Source organism: Nansenia antarctica (assembly GCF_963989245.1).
Source record: "Nansenia antarctica genome assembly, chromosome: 15".
Taxonomy (NCBI): domain Eukaryota; kingdom Metazoa; phylum Chordata; class Actinopteri; order Argentiniformes; family Microstomatidae; genus Nansenia; species Nansenia antarctica.
This window is the reverse complement of record NC_137685.1, coordinates 22204044-22227327: the sequence shown is the minus strand read 5'-3', so window position 1 is coordinate 22227327 and position 23284 is coordinate 22204044. Positions and strand designations below refer to the sequence as shown.

The 23284-nt window shown below is 43.9% G+C and overlaps 1 pseudogene across 1 annotated transcript; it reads left to right on the top strand.

Annotated features, from left to right (window-relative positions):
• Positions 1 to 2620: 2620 nt before the first annotated feature.
• LOC308171247 (zinc finger MYND domain-containing protein 10-like) lies at positions 2621 to 20675 on the top strand (annotated as a pseudogene). Its single transcript has 9 exons — positions 2621 to 2634; positions 3079 to 3187; positions 4694 to 4839; positions 5512 to 5606; positions 14308 to 14472; positions 16609 to 16734; positions 19115 to 19236; positions 20003 to 20110; positions 20576 to 20675. The product of its transcript is annotated as a zinc finger MYND domain-containing protein 10-like (transcript).
• Positions 20676 to 23284: the final 2609 nt, after the last annotated feature.

The window sequence follows — 23284 nt, the reverse complement described above, 5'->3', positions numbered from 1 at the left end:
AAAAAAAAATCCACCTCTGAACATTTTAGCTGATTAAAATATATCTGATCCTAGATCAGCGCTATAATGGATGTTGACTAAAAGTGCACCTAAATCCACGCCCATCTCTCTCTAACCGCTGATCCAAAATCAGATTAATGACATTAAACATTCAGTTGACGACGTGACACAAGGGCTACTCCTGATTGGTCTAAATGTGAACCGGCATGAGAACCGTGCAGACTCAACCATCCCTGCTGAAAAACTGTCGCAAGTTGAAGAACTCGCGCAAGTTGGAAATACTCGGAAACTTTCGCCAAGTTGGACATACTTTTCCTGTTGTGTTTGAGACGGAGCCAAGACTGCTCGTTTGGAAGGACATTGGATCCGTGAGTAACGTAAACCTTCAGAGCTGATGGATGGAAACCGGTATCACAAGTTTATATTCTGTATATTCTTTTTATTTATTTTTTCATCCTCCCTCTAGTTTTGGTTGAAATTAGGTCGTTGTTTTGAGCTACCTGTCCACTTTCTCACCTGGTTCTTGCTGTCTCTTTGGTGTGCTGACTCCATCCTGCTCTCTCTCCTCCTCTCCCTCTCTCTCCTCCTCTCTCCCTCTTTTGCTGTCCACCGAAAGGCAAACATAACAACCAGAATATGTATAATCTAATAAGAGGTATACATTGATCCATATCAATCCACTGCCCTGCCCCCCCTCTGAGTCCGCCAGTGACCAGTGGTAAATGTCTCCACAACCCCCCGCCCTCGAATGGTTAATTGCTTTTCTACAAAAGCTACCACATAATATAAAAAATACACAGATGTAACATTATAAAAAAATACACAGTTGTAAGTTGTAACATTAAATTCATTTATTTACAATCATTAATAATTTCTTAATGACTTACTTGACTTAGGTCCTTTTTCTTCGGGTGTGAAGAGTAGGGCCTCCAACGAGTTTACGCCACCGGTCTCTGTCCCTCGCCACAGCGGCCGCCGCCTGCCAGGGGGGGTGTTCCATCAACGTCGCTAAAGGAAAATCTAGGCTTATTCTCGCGAGACTCTTAAAAAGATCCAGGCATATCTTGATAGATCTCGCGAGACTTGTCAAAATAAGCCTAGATTTTCCTTTAGCGACGTTGATGGAATACCCCCCAGGATCTTAGGCCCAGCATGTCCCGCTCCCTCTCGACGGTTCTCCTCCAGGTTTCTTTGGGGCGTCCCCCCCTTGTTCTCCGTCCATCATTCAGGGTCCATCTGAGGGCTATTATATATTATATTATATGCGTTGATGGTCATCCGGGCTTTTCCTCAACACGTGGCCGATGTACTTCCATCTTCTCTTTCTGATCTGCGTGCTTACTTACCATCTCTACACCAGCACGTTTTCTCACTTCTTCGTTTGACACCCGTGTATATATATATATATCCTTCCGCCACAGAATATAGTCCCATAAACAACATTAACGATTGCATTGTAGGCTAGGCCACAATTCACTGGCCTTTGAGCCAACTTGTTCGTGATTGGTGCCTTGGAACGACACTCCAGATTGGTAGACTGCTATTGGCTAAACAGTGGGCGGAGTCAGCACAGGCGTTCTTAATCAGATTGATTGGGAGGCGCATTGATACTGGAAATGCGGTCGGAGCTGAACTGAAGGGAGTTGGGGGTATTTACCACTGTTGCTAGCCAATCAGAATCCAGTATCCAAACATGCTGTTGGAGAAGTCATTGCTCACCATCATAGAATCCACTATGAATTCTATATTGTATCATAGGGTGCTTGAGGAAAATGTGAGACCATGCAAAACTGAAGCTAAAGCAGATGTGGACCATGCAACATGACAATGACCCAAAACATGCCAGTAAATCCACCAACGAACGGCTCAAAAGAAAGAAATGGAGAGTTCTGGAACGGCTGAAGTGAAAGCCCGTATCTGAATCCTATTGAGATGCTGTTTGCATTTGATTTGCCGTGTAATAGCTAAGCTCTTTCTGGGCTCTGATATGGGAATGTAAACGCAGCATTTAAGTAATCACTTAATGACATGGGGAGCTTGGGGGGGATTGGTCTGCACTCTGGTACCCCTTTTAACCTATTTAGGCGCTATGCAGTATCAACTGAAGAACTACAAATCCCTGATGACAGGGAGATGATGACGTATGACTACTCTGATGAATCAACCCCTATTTCATTAATTTTCTCTATATAACGACGTCGATCATTGATCGGCAATGACACTATATAATAGTTTGCCTAACTGGCCATCGGATTTGGGCTCCTATCGTGGGACTTGGGCTAATATCTAAAAAGCACTACGGTTTTCTTATTTTATCGGATTAAAGTAGGGAAGACCAGAAATGTCCATTGACCGCCAGTCAAACTACACTTCTATCACCCAAAAAGGGGCGTGGACATTACGGGAGAGCAAAGTACCCGGATGTGTTGCTCTGATGAAGAAGTGAACACCTTCCTTGGCAGTTATCGTAACTCGCTCCTTTTATTTCTAAACGTCACACGTTGTTTTACATCGCTTTGTTATTTAACAAGTCTGAGATATGGAGTCAGTTACTTTGTTACTTTCGTCTGGAGAGGCAGAAGGATTCGTCCGAAGTCTGAAAACGTTCTCTCTGAAGGAGATGGGCTCTCCCAGGTGTGTGAAGCTGCTCAGCATCGCAGGGACACACACTAGCTAGCGGCTAGCTGGTTCGCCTCTAGTCTAACTGAACTTTACATTTTGAATTTCGTGAGTTTAGAATGATAAGGTTCTATCTCCGTTTAGAATGAGAAGGTTCTATCTCCGTTTAGAAGAATGATAAGGTTCTATCTCCGTTTAGGGTAGTTCAGAGATATTGAGCGTCAAAGTTTTTACATTCCATTATTATGTTTTGTGAGATGGAACCTTTGTATTTTATAAATTACTAACTCAAAAATGTCAACATTTTAAAAATAACACCACACAGGCATTAATAAACACCTAATGGATCAGATTATGTGAAAAACTACATTTTGACAAAAATGGAGATAGAACCTCACGATTTGTCAGCAATATGATGTTCTGTTTGTAGCTCATTCCGTTGTGTTTCTTGATCGCCAGGTGGTTCAGACAACACGAGTATATAGAGAAACTCTACATGCAGGCGATAGTAACCGCTTCATTCACGCAGGACGAGTTCATCAAGGAGCTCCTGGTGTCGCACGGGAAGGTGAGAGGTCAACGTCTCTCTGTTAGAGCTACACACCCAGCCATCACCTTGTCTTGAGATGTCTTAAGATGTCTTAATTAACCAAAATAAGACATTTTGTCTGTCAAGATTGTCTTAAGTCGTCTTAAGACCTAACCTGAAGACATGCACACATGCACTCACTTAAGACATGGAGCATAAGAGCCATATTTTCTGTGTCTTGAAGACACAGAACATCTTGAGGTGTCTTAAAGACACTGAATATCAATGTCTTAAGACAGTCAGGCGATCTTGTTCCAATTGGAATAATTCAAGTATAATAATGATAATAACACTAGTAGTGTGCTTCCAATGATGGGGCCCGTTCGAATACTCTAACGATGCGTCCTTCCTTCCTCCCCCTTGAAGTAACATACTCAATTAGCTTGGATTGGGTTTGGTTTAAACACGCTTTGCACAGCATGCATTGCCTTCACCCATCGAGTCATATCAGATCAGTGATTTCATTCAGTCTAGAAAGGAAGGAAGGATCAATTTTAAGACCACTCAGTGCCCTGGTTCCATTGACAACATTCATTCTCCTCTTCCCTCTTCCTCAGATCCCCACCTTGCATAAATGGCAACGCAGAAGCATAAATCCGGCTTAACTAGCTATCTAACCTAACGTTACGCCAAGCTACAGCTGCTCACAGAGCTAGTTGATTGGCTAGCTAGCATTGCTGGCTAGACTACAGACAGCTCACGTTAGTAGGCTACGCTTGGCGCTGTTTATCTTACAGACAGCTCGCTGGTGGACTCAACATAATTGAAATAGCATTCACTTATCAAGCATCATTCATGATCATCCACCATGACTACCTGGTATTTTAATAGCGACCACCCCTCACTTCATTTCATCTCGCGTTCCCCTGGCTTCAACATGGAAAACCCCTGCTACGTAACGTTACATACAAGCGCCTCTGTCTGTCACACGCGTGCCACAGGGCAAATAAATTAATAGCACAAACGCTCATAGCATGTACAGCCCTGTCCATGAGACGTTGTTTTCCAACATGTAACAGTAAAGCTAACATAAACATTACGACCCTAACAATACAACGTTAGCTAAAACTTACCCAGCTGATTCTTGCATGGCTCCCGTTCTTTTCCTATTTTTTTTTTATACGATGCGTCGACACTAAAATTCCACGTCGACGAGTTTTTATGATCGACGTCGTCGATTATGTCGACTAATCGTTGCAGCCCTAATCAGACGGTCTTGATTTCAAATCCCAACCTGGGAACACCACCACTAGTGTGCCCTTGAGTAAGGCACTTAGCCCTAAGTTACACCAGGGAGACTGTCCCTGTAATCTATCTAACTATAAGTCACTTTGGATAAAAGCGTCTGCTAAATGGTAAGAATGTCAAATGTAAATGTACCCTGCTTAAGAAAACATCTGAGGGAAACACAACATAAAAACATGAACACAACACTGAAAAATCTGCCGTCTGGATTCCAGGCAAGTAGAGCGTTGTTTAACCCAGGATAGAGAAGGTGCTTTGGTTGTAAGAGCTCTACTGTGCTGTGTGTGTCTGATGCAGGAGTTGCAGGGGCAGAATACTACACTGGAGTTTGACATCTCCCTCAAGGCTCTGTCTGTCCTGCGCTACATCACAGACCATACTGACAGGTATGGGATTCACTGGGATGGGTCCGTTAGGGACTTAGATAATGTGACTTAGAGAATGTGACTTCGAGAATGTGACTTCGAGAATGTGACTTAGATAATGTGTTACATCGTGGGACTTGACGCACTAAGATCAACGATTGCATTGTAGGTCGATTGCATTAATTAATTAATTAGGTCAGCACAGGTGTTCTTAATCAGATTGGGAGGCGCATTGATACTGGAAATGCTGTCTGAACTGAAGGTTGTTGGGATATTTACCACTGTTGCTAGCTAATCAGAATCCAGTATCCAAACATGCTGTTGTAGAAAACTCAACTATGTAGTTCATGTAGATGTTCAGTAGATTAATCAAAACTATCTTTTTGGGAGTATTAATACAAATATTAACAAACAAAAGTGATTGGTGATACTGATCTGGTGAACAGACTTAATGGTCTCACCAGATTTCACCCACAGCTTGACAGCACATTCATTGAACAATGTGGTCCTTTTTCTTGTTTAAATTGTATGTATGCTCCCTTGTAAAAGAGACCTTGATCTCAGTGGGACTCCCTGCCAAAATAAAGGTTACATTTAAAAAAATTAAAAATAAAATACTAATCTTTAGATATATAGATTCTTGTGATAATAGTAATGTTGCTGATGAAAATAGTTGCCCTTGTTGTTTTACAGTATCAGTGTGATCAGTAGGATGCTGTGCACTCATAACCTGCCCTGTGTCCTGGTGCAGCTGGTAGAGAACTTCCCCTGGAGTCGCTACACTGCAGGTTTGTCACACACACACAAATGCATGCACATGGTCACATGTTAACGTACTTAAATCTGTGGATAGTCTAAGTGCATGCACACGCTCAGACACACGCACACACACTAGGGATGGACGGTTTCCAATTATTGAAACCGAAAAACCGTCAGAGAGTAAAACCGGGGTTTTCCGGTTAACCGAAAAATACATAAAAAAAAAGAAAAAGACAAAAACAAAATTTTTAAAAAAAGAAGAAAAAAAAAGAGCGCCAATTTCAAATAATTGAGCCCTACTGCTACAATACACTCATGTCGAACACCATTAAAACACCGTAAGCACAGTCGCAACACATTTAGGCTACTTAGTTTCACAAATATAAGTGGAAAGGCCGACTTTTGTAAGCTACACCATACATGAAAACACATGAACACTTAACACACCAGCTCCGCTGATCCAGGGTGCACGCCTGCACGGAAGATCATCTCTTGGAACAGCGTCTTCATTGAATGAACTGCTTTCTCAATATCTTGGTTCTTAGACAAAGTTTCAGCTGCTGCTCAATGTATTTAAATATTTGAATACTGCTCAATAATCACTGAAATATTAGACTTAGAATTATGCAGTGAACATACTTAAAGCTTTTCATAAAAACCACATGCCGCGAGACTGACTCGTCCTGAACTGTCGTAAGTCAATCAACAAAGAATGCCCCATCAAAATAAAAGTGCCCATGGTAGAGCTGTCAAAATAGAGCTTTCAAAATAAATGTACTAATACAGATAGAGATAAATACAGAACTACCTTTGCGTCACTAAGTGACCGCGTATCTTCTGAGACATGCGTTCTGTCATCACTTTCAGTAGCGCCTTCACACACAGTGGCGCTGTGCACAAACACTCTTGATCCGTATAGCTCTTGTATTCTGTTCCCACTGCGCGTAACCAGGGCGCAACTTCCACAGATAGCGAACACACACTGACACACAAATGAATCCTCAGACGCTGGAGTAAAGTTTAGTTTTTTACTCAATCCTCAGAAACATGAGTGGTCGTTTGGTTATTTTGTAAAACTGTAAATAAACATAAGAGTACAATTACTGTAATGCTCAAAACTATACTGTTACACTTTCAACATCAACAGTATGTAGCCAACATATAATATCAATATAGCAATACAAATAGTTATACTTAAATAATATAAGCTATATATTTATAAACATATACATTATACATTGTAGTTAAACAAGAAAAGAAAAGGCAACTTACAAGCAAAGCCTTTTCCAGGGCAAGAATGTAAACAAAGAGATTCTCCGGAGCTTTTTCTCTCAACTAGCTGTTGCACGAGCTATCACGTCTGAACAGTGTGCTCACGTCATGTGACTAATGTTCGTCATGTGACTAATCAAAACCGAAACTGAATAAAGGCAGTAACAAATGTAATGTCATAAAATGTCCACTAGATGTCTCTAAAATGAAAACCTAAGAAACCATGACACTCCCCGTCTGGTATGGAGGAAATACCACTATGAACTAACTCAGGGATACTCAGTCCTTTGGCGACATGAGAAGCACTGTCTCAGATATTGGTCTCAAGAACGTTTTAGCCGTCCCATGTTTGGTGATCTTCACTTCGATTCTTCTGATCTTACCGTCCTTGTCAGGGAATGTCTGGCTGACTAGTCCTAAGGGCCAGTCGTTGCGCTTAGCTTGAGCATCTTTGAGAAGGACCAAATCCCCTACTTTGAGGTTCGGACGTTCCTCTTGCCACTTGCTGCGACTCTGTAGTGTCGTGAGGTATTCATGTCTCCATCGGCTCCAGAAAGTATTTGCAAGGTGCTGAACCTGTTTCCACTGCTGTCTGTGGAGGTCCGTATCACTGAAATTTCCCGGAGGAGGAAGTGGAGTGCACATCTTCTGCGTAAGAAGCATAGCTGGTGTTAGAAGAAAAGGAGAGTCTGGATCCATTGAGATGGGGGTGAGAGGTCTGGCGTTGATTATGGCTGTAACCTCTGCCATCAGGGTGGAGAGAACTTCATGAGTCAGGCGAGAAGGGCAAGCCTTGAGCAGCATGGAGTCAAGTATGCGCCTTGATATCCCTATCATCCTTTCCCAGGAGCCTCCCATGTGGGATGAGTGAGGTGGGTTGAAGACCCATGAGCAGCCCTCTTCTCCCAGGTACTTTCGAATGCTAGGCATGTTGGGGTCGGTCAGCAGAATGTTCAGCTCTCGGCATGCGCCTGTGAAATTTGTTCCACAATCTGATCTAATCTGTTTGGCAGGTCCTCTTAGACTAAAGAACCTGCGTAGCGCATTGATAAAGCATGATGTGTCCATTGACTCAATCAATTCGATGTGGACAGCGCGCGTACTTAGACATGTGAAAAGAACAGCCCATCTTTTACTGTTTGCCTGTCCTCCTCTTGTGCGTCTTGTGCTTACATGCCAGGGGCCGAAGACGTCCAGTCCCACGTAGGTGAATGGGGGTTCAGTACTCAGGCGATCAACAGGTAGGTCGGCCATTATCTGTTCCGTCACTCTGCCTCTGAGCTTCTTGCAGGTTACACAGTCGTGAAGGATGCCTTTGATCAGTCGTCTTGCTGCCATGATCCAGTACCCTGCAGTGCGGACAGCGCCTTCGGTAAAGACTCGGCCTTGGTGCATCACCCTTTGGTGATGGTGTTCCACAAGTAGCTTTGCGATGTGTTTCCGTCCCGGAATAACAAGAGGGTGTTTTTCCTTGTAGGCGAGATCTGAATGTCTGAGCCGTCCCCCTATTCTCAGGAGGCCTTCTTCGTCGCAATAGGGATTGAGTTTCTTCAGAGGACTACTTCTTGAGATGTCCTTTCCACTTGCTATGCACGCAAGTTCGTCCTTGTAAGCCTCTCCTTGCACGCATTTGATGATGATGAGTTCAGCTTTTGTCAGTTCTTCAGCTGTGCGAGGCTGCTTGCAGTGATGCCATGAACTGCAAGTTTGATCCTGATCTTTGCTGGTAGCCTTACAGGATTCCACGATGTGGATGAGTGAACTTGTTGCTCTCACAAGTCGCTTCCATGAGGAAAAACGCTCGAATCTGTGAGATCCAAGGTGTGTTCTGTCGTTGGGCAGGTTGGTGATGTGTGCCCGCACCTCTATGTCTGAGTCCGGGTTGATGAGGTCAAAGACTTCAGGTGATGATGGTTCCTCTACTTGTAGCAGAAACGTTGGTCCTCTAAGCCAGGTTGTCTCACCTAGCATAGCTGCAGGCACAGAACGTGTGCCAAGGTCAGCTGGGTTATGGCTTGTGGAGATGTAGTGCCACTGGGTTGGTTCAGAAGACCGCCGTATACGCTGCACTCTGTTGCTCACATATACATAGAACCTTCTTGTCTGGTTGCTAATGTATCCTAGGACAACTCGGCTATCTGTATAGAACTTGACAGCATCCAGAGCTATATCTAGCTCGCTTGTGACTAGCTCAGCGACTTCCACACCCAACACGGCAGCTCCCAACTCCAATCTTGGGATAGTGTGAGCCGACTGTGGAGTTAACTTAGCTTTTCCATGGACAAATCCTACTTGACATTTTTGCTCAACATCAATTACTTGGAGATAGGCGACTGCTGCAATAGCCTTCACTGAAGCGTCTGAGAACACGTGTAGCTCCTTTCTTATGGCTGTTGAGATTGTAGAAGTTGGGATCTCCAACTGCCTGAGGTCTTGAAGAGAGCTTCTCCAAGCGTTCCACTCATCTTCCCTTTCTGGAGGAAGAGGAGAGTCCCAGTCGGAGGCTTCGTTTGTGAGCTCTCGTAACAGGATCTTTCCCTGTATCGTAACTGGTGCAACGAATCCAAGTGGATCGAAGAGGCCGTTGACAGTAGCTAGAACACCCCTACGTGTGAAAGGCTTTGTGGATTCTGCTACTTGAAACGTGAAGACATCTTTCTTCAGATCCCAACTCACTCCAAGGCTCCGTTGAATAGGAGTGGGATCGACATCCAAGTTTAGGTCTTTGAGTCCCTTTGCTCGGTCCTCAGCAGAGAATGCTTCCATAACCTCCTGGCTGTTGGAAGCAACTTTGTGAAGTCGCAGGTTCGACACAGCAAGCATCTCCTGTGTCCGCTTCAGTAGGTCGATGGCTTCACGTGCTGTGGGCCTTGACAGGAGTCCGTCGTCAACGTAGAACTCTCTTTCGATGAACTGTTTGGCGTCAGACCCAAATTCTTCTTCACCATGAGCTGCAGCACGTCTGAGACCATAGATTGCCACCGCAGGAGAGGGACTGTTCCCGAATACGTGAACCTTCATGCGGTACTCACATATGTCGTTCCTAGGATCGTTGTCCTCGTACCACAGAAAGCGGAGAAAGTTCCTGTGGTCTTCTTTCACAACGAAGCTGTGAAACATTTGTTCTATGTCCACAGTGACAGCGATCGGTTCTCGTCTGAATCGCACCAGTACTCCTAAGAGGCTGTTATTTAAGTCCGGACCAGAAAGGAGAACATCGTTCAGTGACACGCCTTTCCATTTTGCACTGGAATAGAAGACGACTCGAATCTGGCCTGGCTTCTGAGGGTGATAAACCCCGAAGATAGGTAAGTACCAACATTCTTGTCCGTTCTCCAATGTAGGAGCCAGCTCAGCATGATCACGGTCGAAGATGTTCTGCATGAACGCGATGAAGTGCCTCTTCATCTCGGGCCTTTTCTCCAGTGTGTTTTGAAGAGAGGTAAGTCGTGTGAGGGCCTGGCCTCGGCTGTGAGGGAGTTGCTGACGTGGTGTTCTGAATGGCAATGGTGCCACCCAGCTGTTGCAGTCATCCATATACATTTCTTTGTCCATGACCTTTAAGAACAGTCTGTCTTCAATAGAGAGTCCAATCTTGTTGTCATCCTCGGACGTGTTGAAGATGGTGCTCCCTAAGTTGCATTCCCGGATACTGTGGGTGCCTTGCTCTGGGGCAATCTGATGTGCTGGCTTCGGAACATATTGCTCCTTCACCTGGATCCTGTTCGGACATGGGCTGAAGAATGAAGGGCGTTGGTTCTCAAGCACATTGGTGCGGTAGCTTTGGATGTCTGAAGGCTTGTGGGCTGCCTCTAGGCAGACTTCTCCTATGATGACCCATCCCAGGTCGAGTCGTTGTGCGTAGGGGGCGTCATGTGGACCGTTCCGTTGCTCCCGCACTTTATGAACTCTAAGGATGTCTCGGCCTAGCAAGAGAAGGATCTGTGCTTTAGAATCCAACGGTGGTATACCATATGCTATGGGCTTGAGGTGGGAATGATGCAACGCTGCTTCTGGCGTAGGTATCTCAGCTCTTTCGGTGGGAATGTTGTTACACTCTATTAGTGTAGGTAGTGTCACTGTCGTAGCTCCATCCACAGATTCCACCACAAAGCCTGTGGCTCTCCTTCCTGTCATCTGAGTTGTACCTGCACATGTACGAAGTGTGAATGCTGAATCTGACCCCTTGATGTGGAACATATCAAAGAATTCAGACCTTGCAAGCGACCTGTTGCTTTGGTCATCCAGCACAACATATGCTCTGGTTGCTCTCTCTGGGTGTGCTTCTGGGAATATATTCACCAGGCAAATCTTCGAGCAGGATCTGCCGCTTTGACCCTCTCCACAGACTTCTGTGCAATTTGAGGTGACTGCAGATTGGTCTGATCCTCCTTCTCCCTCCCCGCCATCCTCAGATGGGGCTGGAGGCGGAGGTCCTGGATGAAGAGCCGTGGTGTGGCTGTTACTCTCACATTCAATGCACTTGATGGCTGTGGTGCAGTTCTTGGCTAGATGAGTAGTTGTGGAACAACATCTGAAGCAGACACCGTTGTCTTTGAGGAAGGCCTTGCGCTCCTCGAGGGGCTTGCTTCTGAAACCTCTGCAGCGTGTTAGGGGGTGTGGCTTCTTATGGAGAGGGCATAGTTTTTTTATGTCCACTGCTCTTCGGCCTGAACCGTCTCGTGTGTCTTTCTCGTGAGAGACATCTGTCTTATGTGCAGAGACCATGCTCTTACTTTGTCTCTTGAATGGCTGCTCTGACTTCATCTGGGCTGTGTTACTCATCGATAGCCTGAAGCTTGGGTCATTGCGAGCTCGTGCCTCTTTGGTGATGAACTCGCAGAAGAATGTGAATGGGGGAAAAACTACCTGTCGCTCAGCTTTGTATCTGGAACCCTGTGATATCCATTTCTCTTGGATGTTGTAGGGCAACTTGTCTACGATGGGCAAAATGCCGCGTGAAGTGTCCAGATAGCTCAAACCAGGCAGGTAACCTTCGAACATGGCTGCTTCCAACTCTTGGAGAAGGTCACTTAGCTCTCTCAGCTTCACAGGATCTTTATTGCTGATCTTTGGGAAGTTCTCCAGCCTGTCGAAGAGGGACTTTTCAATTACCTCTGGAGACCCGAAGCACTCTTCTAAGCGTTCCCAAGCTTTGCATAGACCTTGAGATGAATGACTTACATGTACTGCTCTTATTCGTTTCACGTGCTTTGCAGATTCACTCCCTAACCACTTAATCATGAGGTCCATCTCTTCATTAGCACTGAGTAGTAGTCCGTCAATGGCGTTCTTGAAGGACGACTTCCATGCCCAGTAATTTTCTGGGTGATCATCGAACTTGGTGAGACCGGAGGTTACGAGGTCTCTGCGTGCTAGGTACCGAGCCACATCACTGATGTCGGTTGTGTCACCGCTTCCTGTTGGTTTGTATGGTGAACCCTTGGGCCTGCTGGGTGTGAGCTGCTCTGATGTCTTTGGCCTACTAGGTCGCAGTGATGGAGAGCTGTGCTCATGCTTCACGGTGGAGGAGTGCTGTCTCTCGTATGAAACAGTCAGACGCTGTCTGGGTGGTGAGGAGGATCTCAGCCTATGGACTATCGGTTCCAGATTGGCTATAGAGTCCTTAACTTCTTCGGCAGATAGTGGTAACTGTGACTGTTGTTCTACGTACTGGCGTGTGCGGTCAACAGTGGCATGAATGACAGCTTCGATACCGTTGTTTTCTTCCTCCGCTGCTGCTTCAAGAACATTAGCTTCAGCGATGGCTTCTGCCACTTCTTTCTCATGCAGCAAGTTCTTTAATTTTGCTTCCATTTGGGCTTTTTCGATCATAATCTCTGATTCCATTTTTGCATAGCCAGCACGTGTGCGTGCTACTTCCACTTTGACACGTGCATTGACAGCTGCCCTACTGGCTGTTGATTTAAAAGACCTAGATGTGCTAGAGGCCACTGACCTTGTCTCAGCATTGCTCAACTCTTCCATCATGAATATTGCTGTGTGCTTGGCGTGAGCAAGGATGATGGGGAGCAGTGCTTGCGCTGAAGATCTCTCTCCTTGAGTCGATCCGCCCGCTGAGTGGTTGCTTTTTTACTATTCTGTTCCCACTGCGCGAAACCAGGGCGCAACTTCCACAGATAGCGAACACACACTGACACACAAATGAATCCTCAGACGCTGGAGTAAAGTTTAGTTTTTTACTCAATCCTCAGAAACATGAGTGGTCGTTTGGTTATTTTGTAAAACTGTAAATAAACATAAGAGTACAATTACTGTAATGCTCAAAACTATACTGTTACACTTTCAACATCAACAGTATGTAGCCAACATATAATATCAATATAGCAATACAAATAGTTATACTTAAATAATATAAGCTATATATTTATAAACATATACATTATACATTGTAGTTAAACAAGAAAAGAAAAGGCAACTTACAAGCAAAGCCTTTTCCAGGGCAAGAATGTAAACAAAGAGATTCTCCGGAGCTTTTTCTCTCAACTAGCTGTTGCACGAGCTATCACGTCTGAACAGTGTGCTCACGTCATGTGACTAATGTTCGTCATGTGACTAATCAAAACCGAAACTGAATAAAGGCAGTAACAAATGTAATGTCATAAAATGTCCACTAGATGTCTCTAAAATGAAAACCTAAGAAACCATGACATCTTGTTTTATTATATTGTGGTTTAGTAAATACTGCACTTGGAGTTACATTCAATGCATGATTTGTGCTATAGAACATAAATAAAGTTTGATTGATTGATTGATATCAAATCAAATCACATTTTATTTCTATAGCGCATTTCTCACAAAAGTGACCCAATGCGCTTTACAGAGAGCAGCAAAAATGATCTTATTAAATGTAAGCGAGTAATTGTAAAAAACCTTTCCTATCTACCAATAACTGAAGGCAACTATCTTTCCCATAGAGTGATTCGTTACCCTTAAATATAATCCCAATTAGATATTAATCCTCAGTTATTCTTCACAACTGACCAAACCTCTCACTCATTGCGCGGCAGATTCAGACTGTATCATTGTTATTTTCACACACGACAAACATGTGACATGTTCCAGTTTTATTCTTATTCTATTTTATTGTTCGAAAAAAATAAAATAATCCGGTTTCAGACGGTTTTGATAAAAAACCGTTTCTATTTTTATAAACCCCGGTTTTCGGTTTAACCGAAAAACCGTCCATCCCTAACACACACACACACACACACACACACACACACACACGTCACTGAACATCAATCTGGAAAATAGATCAAAAGACAATTTTTGGTTTGATAACATGAAGTTAACATAAACATGATCTTTATAGCCACTACAGAAACAACTGATACACTTTGATACCGTTTTTTTCATTTCCATTAAACAATGAATTAAGCTTGCATGGCCCTTACCCTACATATCATTATAGCCGTACTCTGTCTCCCGCTACAGGCGAGGTGGAGAAGTACATGGCAGGTGGCAAATGGCAGAAGATTCCGTGTGAAGATGACGAAGCTGGACGGCCATGTGTGGATCGCTCTGTACAACCTGCTGCTGAAGGAAGACTGCCAGAGGAAGTACGACTTCCACAACTACAACAAGAACCAACTGATGAAGGTAAACAAGTTCTCTACTGTAGATAAGGTCCCACATGTCTATTGGTCTTTATTTTGTATTTTTATATATTTTATTTGGATTATTATTCAATTGTCACTTTATTTTGTTGTTGTTTTTGTGGTCAGAGCTTCTGAAACTCGTGAATTTGTCTCAGGGATCAATAAAGGATCGATCTATCTATCTATCTATCAGTGGCGGCTGGTGCTAAACATTTTTGGTGGGGCACAGCAGTGTTTCCTCCAGGATTTTTCACATCAGTGGCGGGGGGGTCCTCTTTCGCGCGATTTTTTCCCCCCGCGTGCACGATTTTTTTTCCGCGTGCACGCGCATAAAACGCGCACTGGCGCTCAAAACAAAGACGTAATTTCACTTTACCCACGCAATACCCACTTAAACATGTGTGAGGATACGTAACGGCGTTTTGTGACAGAACTTTCACTTTCATTCATGAAATTCACCCATCTGTGTTACGAAGCACTTGAATTTTGGACCATTGCGACTGACTATAGCGTCATATACCATCAAAGGGGGGAGATGCGACATGAAATATGTCAGAATGCAGCAATATCATGCACAGATCAGCCTTAATACTCTCGCTGCTATGTTATGATTAGCTAAATTGATGCTAACGTAGCATGCGTTACTAAAGTTACTAACACCAGAAGACAAGACATACAAACTGTGGTGAGCTACATTGCTTGTGTAACATTAGCTAGTAGCTATCCATTTTTCACTCATACACGGCCGGAAAAGTGAACAGAAATACAACGCTGACTTACGGTGGTATCTGTCTTCACAAAGAGCTCCAGGATGCTTTCGCTTGAGGTGCTCGTTCATTGCAGATGTACTCCTGTGATAGGCCATTTCATTTCTGCACAGTTTACAGACCACCACATTGTTTTCTTTTTTTGTAAAAGCCGGAAATTGCAAAACGTCACGTTTGACGTCAGACTTAACAACCGGATATTCAGGACGCACATTTTTGCGCCCCGGCCTAGAAATAGGAGACAGCCAATTGGAGCGCTGCTACAGCTCACGTGTAAGCGAAAAGTATTCGGCCTGCCATAGACTTGCATTGACCGGCGCCCCGACGCCTCCCCCTATGTATTTTAACAGTGAATTTTACACACACACAGATAAAATGTTTATTGTATTGGAGGATTTTTAATGAATGCTGATAGGCGCCGACAGAATATCAGCCGCATTTTGTGAATAAACAATGTTTATTTAAAAAAAAAACTTTTACAAATCGCAACTAGGAAGTGAAGGTGGGGAACTAGGAAGTGAAGGTGGGGGCAGCGCCCCAGCGCCCTCTATCGGCCAGCCGCCACTGCTATCTATCTATCTATCTATCTATCTATCTATCTATCAGAACCCTTAGTTACCTTCATCTCCCACTACTAAGAGATATATATTTTAATTTTTGCTATATACCAGGGGAGACTGGTGGAGATACAAACAGAAGGATGGGCTCATTATAATGGAACGCAAACATGTGTGCTTGATACTATTCCCTGTTCCATTCCCTGCATTACAATGAGCCTGTCCTCCCATTTCTACCTCCACCAGCCTCCCCTGCTATCAGCTCAACTGTGGTAGTTGTGTGTAGTCGTGTAACTGTGTGACACACCCTCGTTACACTGCCTCACTTCACTTCCAATAATGCACGGCTACATCCTAGCGACCCCTGACCCTCAGCTTTCAGAGCTGTATCTCAGGAAGATGGTCAGTGCCAAATGATTGTCCTCTGACAGTCTTATCTGATCTCTTGGCTGATTACAGGACAGATGAGGTTAATTCAGGCTCTGTTTCCACTGAGGGGTTTCTTCATAGGATTATTTCCAAGGTTTTCCCCTTCTTCCTGACTGTGCAGGGGAGGCTGCTGGAGGTCGACGGGTTCATTGTAATACATGTTACAATGAGCCTGTCCTCTGGTTCCTACCTCCACCAGCCTCCCCCGTCACTGAGAGCACAGCCATAGCTTACCACTTGACTGAGGAGGAGATAATTATGACATCTAAAAGCTTTGTTCAAGTCATTACTTTTATATCGTCAAAACAGACCACAATACTAAAATGCTTCCTCGTATTGAAATCTAAACAGAGAATATAACACTTTCTTTTTTTGTGTGTGCAGCTACGGGGTTTCCTGACGGAGGTTTTGATCGACCAGCTTCCCAACCTGGTGGAGCTCCAGCGCTTCCTCAGTCACCTCTCCGTCGCAGACCTCGCCCCTCCGAAAAAGGACCTCATCTTGGAACAGGTGAAGATTATACACACACATTTGAATACTTTATTTGGTTCCACAAATTATATTATACAAACAGGGAATCAAATATTTCGGGGCTAAGCAGCACTGAACACTCAAGGGTACACATAACACCTCCTTCTCCACACGGCCAAGCTGCCAATAATAGCTGAGACAGAGCAAAATTTGGCAACCTGTTTGGCCTTTCTTTTAGACATTGCAGCAATTCTCAGACCCCTCATGGTGCATTTATGTACATGGCCCAGACTTCCAAATACAAGTATGCTGAATTTGCACTTGTACCCAAAGCTGGTTATCGTACCAAGCAGTGGTTGGTATTTGATATACTTGTCCTGGAAAGTCTGGTCCATGTACAGGTCAAAGGGGCAGCCTACTTCTACAATCAGCACCTCCTTGTGGCTGGTGTCAACAAAGACAACATCAGGTGTACCGTATTTTCCGGACTATAAGTCGCGGTTTTTTTCATACTTTGGCTGGTCCTGCGACTTATAGTCAGGTGCGACCTATATATCAATAATTCATAATCTCTGACTGACATGAACTGACATACGGTAATCTCTGACTGACATGAACCAAGGAGTAACTTCCGCTAGCGCCTCATACACGATAGAATAGCCATTATACTTGACAATGTGGACATTAAACACGACAATGTGGACATTAAACATGATGTTATGGACCTTATACACAATGTTATGGACGTTATAAACGATATTAAAGTCATTTATTACCTTTCAGAGGCTGTTCAATGTTGCATTGTTTGTAGCATCCTGACTACTTTCGTTTTCACAAAGCTATCTTTGTCATGGCCTTATACACGATAAATAGTCGTTACACTCGACAATGTGGACATTAAGCACTATATTATCAACGTTATACACGATATTAAAGTCATTTATTACCTTTTAGAGGCTGTTCAAAGTTTCATTTTCTCTCGCGACGCCATGTTGCTAGCCTCCGCTAGCCCCGCGCTAGCTAGCGGACTTTACACTCGATAATACAAGTATTCCTTAACCTTTCAGAAAAAAGTTTTAACGTGAATTATGTCCTTCCTGGGTTTACAAATCCTATTATGAATGTTATACACGATATTAAAGTCATTTATTACCTTTTAGAGGCTGTTCAATGTTGCATTGTTTGTAGCATCCTGACTACTTTCGTTTTCACCAAGCTATCTTTGTCATGGCCTCATACACGATAAATAGTCGTTACACTCGACAATGTGGCCATTAAGCACTATATTATCAACGTTATACACGCTATTATGAACGTTATACACGATGTTAAGTCATTTATTACCTTTTAGAGGCTGTTCAAAGTTTCATTTTTCCTCCGCGACGCCATGTTGTTAGCCCCGCGCTAGCTAGCGGACTTTACACTCGATAATACAAGTATTCCTTAACCTTTCAGAAGAAGTTTCAACGTGAATTATGTCCTTCCTGGGCTTACAAATCCTCTCATGTCTCTTCACAGTGCCAGACTAGAGTCAAGCTCAACAGGGTCTTCTTTCCCCGCTGATTCCGCCAAGCCCGTTCCCTTGAACCATGCGACTTATAGTCCAGTGCGACTTATATGTGGTTTTTTCCTCTTCATGACCCATTTCTGGCCTGCTGCGACTTATACTCGGGTGCGACTTATAGTCCGGAAATGGTATTTGGGATGTTGGCAAAAACATCATTGGCAAAACCAAACCACTCTGGTAACACTCTGGCATGCTTGTACATAGCTGCGCTAGATGGTAAGATGTTTTGTACTGTATCAGACACAATGTCCACAATACGGTCATGACGAGCTATGTACAGGTGTTTGTATGCATTACATCCATTTGTTATGTGTGCAATGGACTCTAGGTGTTGTGAATCCTGATGGTTTAAACAGAATGGACTGTGAGTGTGGGGATACAGGTGGACAGATTGTACTTGGTCGGTAATACCTGCAGTCTTGCTTTGATGGTGAATTTCAGAACATCCTCACCAGCAGCGACGTTCTTAAACACTGAGTGTGAGACTGAGTGGTCAGCGAACTGCAAACAGGCTAGCTTTCCCTGTAGTCTGAGTCCACACCAGTGCTGCCTGATCTCAGACTGCTTCAGGCTGAGCAGAACCCTCCTTGCAGAGTCTCTGTGCAGTCCGACAGTCTCTTCCTGCGGTGTTGTGATGTCGGCCTTCACAATCACACAGGGGTCTGTGATCACCTCATCAGAGACAGGGACTTCAGTCTGTGTTTTAAGTTCTGTCCATCTTAGCTGAACTCCAGTCTGGTTGCAGAGGTCATTGAGATCCGGCCAGTCAGACCAGACCCCGAAGCCCTTGGCTTCACACACACACACACACATCCCTGTATATTATTCAAAGGAAGTTTTCTTTACGTGTAGATTCCAGAGATGTGGAACAACATTGTCGGTGAGAATTCTGGGAAGTGGAAGTCTATTGCCAAGTACCAGGTGAAGGAGACATTCAACCCCTCTGAGAGTGACATGAGACAGCAAGTCTGCAGGTACAGTCATACAGAAACTGGTCAGATTGCTGCACTGACTACAGCAAGAGACCAAAGTACACGAGCAAGAACGAGAGTGTGGTTTAATACCTGTAATGTGTTACTGTTTATATTCTCTTGAAACAATAAGGAAGGAGATGCTGTGCTTTATCGTGAATAAAGTCACAGCTGAGGGTCGGTGTTAGGCCCGACGTGACGCAGACTTCACGCACGATAAAGTACGGACGTATTTATTTAGTGATAGATTGCGGTGGTTTCTGCCCTGGGGTCAGAAATGTAGTTCTCAAAATGACCACTATTGCCAAGGTAACAAGATATACAAATCTTCGCAATTTTGAGTGTTCGCCCAGGGATATTACTGTGATATTAGTATGGTAAACAGGACAAACACAACAGTTTTACTTCTTACTTTAATAACCATGCCTTCAAACGCCTCTCTGCCACTCAACAATGCCTGTTCTGATCAACCTGGTGTATAATTAATGTATTATGTATTATTAATTATAAATTAATAATTTATCATCTTAATTGTCCCTCCTAAAAGACCTCCTCATCTCCACTAACCCATGTCTCTACTATAAAAATATAAATAATAATTTCATTCTTCCTTCTTTTAGCATTGTAACTGCCAATGGCCCCTGGTTTTGGCATAGATTACCATTTCTTATGATGACTGATGGACGATTCACTTACATAGACAAATGTCGCTTTTGATACAAACATGTAAATGTCATGTAAATCATTGTATTCCAATCCCCTGTGCTAGGTTGAGTCTGATGGAGAGTCTGCTTCCTGAGAAGCCCAGGTGTGCAGCTTGTGGGAAGGAGGCTTTGAAGAGATGCTCCCGCTGCCAGGGAGAATGGTACTGCCACAGGTAGGAAGGCTGTTCACTTCATAAAGCACCGTACAGGGAACATCTCTGCTTCAAATCATCAGTACAGTGGAGGCTGGTGGAGGTAGTAGAGGCTGGTGGAGGTAGTAGAGGCTGGTGGAGGTAGTAGAGGCTGGTGGAGGTAGTAGAGGCTGGTGGAGGTAGAGGACGGGCTCATTGTAAATGCATGAAATGGAATGAGCATACATGCTTGATACCATTCCCTATTCCATTCCATGCATTACGATGAGTCTGTCCTCCGATTTCTACCTCCACCAGCCACCCCTGATGCATACAGTTTGTCAAGAGAACACTGTTACCACCGGTCCCAAAACCTCACTGTATTTTCCGACCCTGTATGGAAAAAAAGCTTCTGGTTTTACTCCTACCCTGTTGTCAAGGAGGGTTCTGTCGTGCATAGCAACCGGAAGAGATTTTAAGTCTTTAAGCTGCTCTGTTTTTTTCTAGGGAATGCCAGGTGAAGCATTGGGCCAAACACAAGGTCGCCTGCCAGCTGATGAGCGAAACCACTGAGAAGCTCCACAGAGACTTGAACATTCAACCCTGAGAGAGACGTTATGGAACACGTGACGGAAGAGTGGACTGAATGGCAGGAGAGAGAAAAGGAGTTATAAGATTAGCAAGATTGGCAAGTCAGTGGACCAGTGGAGCCACACATGTTTGATACCATTCCTGATTTCTTTCCATGCGTTACAATGAGCCCTCATACAATTTCTACCTCCACCAGCCTCCCCTGCAGTGTCCAGACAGATCAGTTTTAGATCTGGCTCTGTGTCCAGGATTGTTCTACTGACTCTTTAAAGATGTGATGACTTTTATGTAAACCTTTAAGAGAAATGGCGTCTGCCTTGAGTTTACATGTATGCAAACATTCACTGTTCCCTGTTCTTCAAAGTATGTCACAAAAAAAAAAATTAAAAAAAAAAAAAAAACACAAAAGTATGTCACATTAACTAATCAAACTCGGTGATGGTAACGACAGCCAGGGGGTAAATACCAGTGGTGTGCCGTCAGGGCCAGCAAGGCCTTCTCTGCTGGCCTAAACATCATCAGAATATACATTTTATTTTAATATATATTTTCCACAAATATGTATTAATGATTCCCCATAGTCTATTCTCATTTCATAGCTTTCCTCTTGGTTGCGCTGCTTCCAGTCTCCGATTGAGATTTGGAGGGCTGGCCTTTATGTTAGAGCTTTTATCCAATCAAAATGTGTTGCTAGGGGGCTCAAAAATCTGCCCGCCTTCACATTAAACACTGCCGCGGATTCGACCTGTAACTTAACATTGGAACGAGAAAACCTGTGGCGTTCCTAGTAAACCTACGTAGATGCGAGCAAAAGCAACAACGGTGCCTTCTGTAAGGCTCAATGATGTCAGCACCCAGCACGTCTTTTGATTGGATACGCACTATTGCTACGCACTATTGCTACGCACTATTGATATTCACTATTGAGATGCGGAACTATGCCGGTAGATGTGAAACGTTTGAAAGTGCCAGGGAAACGGAGCGCCACAACGAAAGCTTTCGTTGACTGATCGATAATACTGATCGATTGTGTCCTGTTTTTGGGTAAACAATAACTTTCATTTAGGGGACACAATGAAAGCGCCAAGTCCACAAACAGAGGAAACTACGTTGAGCTTCTTTCTTTTCTGGCTGAAAACAACCCAGATTTACATTACCACCTGTCCACAAACAAAGTGTTTACTGGGACGTCAGGCAAAATACAAAACGACCTGATTTTTGCTATTGCTGAAGTGATGGAAGAAGAGATCAAAATGGAGATTAAAAAGGCACCCTTTGTCGCTATTATGGTGGACGAGACGACAGACGTGGGTAATGTAGCGATCTTAAAGATGTTAGTTTAACACTCTTCATTGTAAATGCGGATTTATTGATTAAAAATGCTTCGGAAATATTAATATAACTCTGTTGTACTTGTCTGACTATGTTAAGGTGATGCAACGCCCGGTTATACTGTGTTTCTGTCTAGTTTCTAGAGCCATGGCGTCATAACGATGGTATTAAGAGGTAGAATAATTCAGGTAGGAAATAGGAATGTGTCGGACATCACTGAAGGCCTAGGTGTGAAATGCACCGCCCGCCACTGGTAAATACCTTAGCTGTCAAATGGAGTTATACTTCCTTTGATCTCACACACCTGACACCGTGGGAGTGGAACGAACTCCGAACATTTCTAAATGAAATTGTCTTAATGAGCTCATGTGTTGAAGCTGGTCATTTAGATGTGTTAAATACGAAAATGGAACATGAAACAAATTTATTTGCTGGAACAGCTCTGTTAAAGATGTTTATAAAAAATAAAAAGGCACGATGTTTTAAAACAAACTTGTAGACATAATGTGCCTTTCCTCATAATTATAGGTCTTTGATCATGCTGGCCAGAATATGTCATTCTTCTCATTACCGGTAATGATTTTTGTTAAATGTCACTGCTGAGTCTAAAGACGTTGGCCTATATAGTTTTACAGACTTAAAGAGTTGGTGGGGGATTCACTCCCGCCCCCCCTACTGTACCAGACTCTGAGGCCCCCCCCAGCCCCCCTACGTGAAACAATTCCGGATGTGAGTAGAAGGGCTGCGATTGTCTCATGTTCTCTTCTTTCTGCTCAGTTTTTAACCCAGTGATCGTAACACGTCGGGATGTCAAACTCAGCGTGGAGTGGAGCGGTAGAAAGTAAACATGCTGTTGATCAACTTATTCGGAAGAGCGATTATATTTCCGTAATGTAGCGGGCGGGTGAGACGTTATTTCCAGAGATGTCTGCAAGACAGCACACCTCCGCTACCCGTGATCGTTTCTATGGAAAGTTGAAGTTGGCCTTGTTCTTCTGAAGAGAAGAACATCGATGCGTCGGCTTTCGTGGGGGTGGGTGGTCTTGTTTTGGTAAGTTGAAAACAACATTATGATCGTGGTTATATCTTAGCATATTTTAACTTCTTTCGAGTCGGCCCACTACTACTTGTATCCAGAGAGAATGAGAGGTTCCTCATCGGGGATGCTGAACTACAGTTTAGACGGATAACGGGCACCGTAGTAAAAGGCGTCCCGTTAGAAATCTAAAAGAGCGCTTTCAAAACAAACGCTTGAAGATTGTCGATTGTAGTATAATGTGCATTGCCACAATT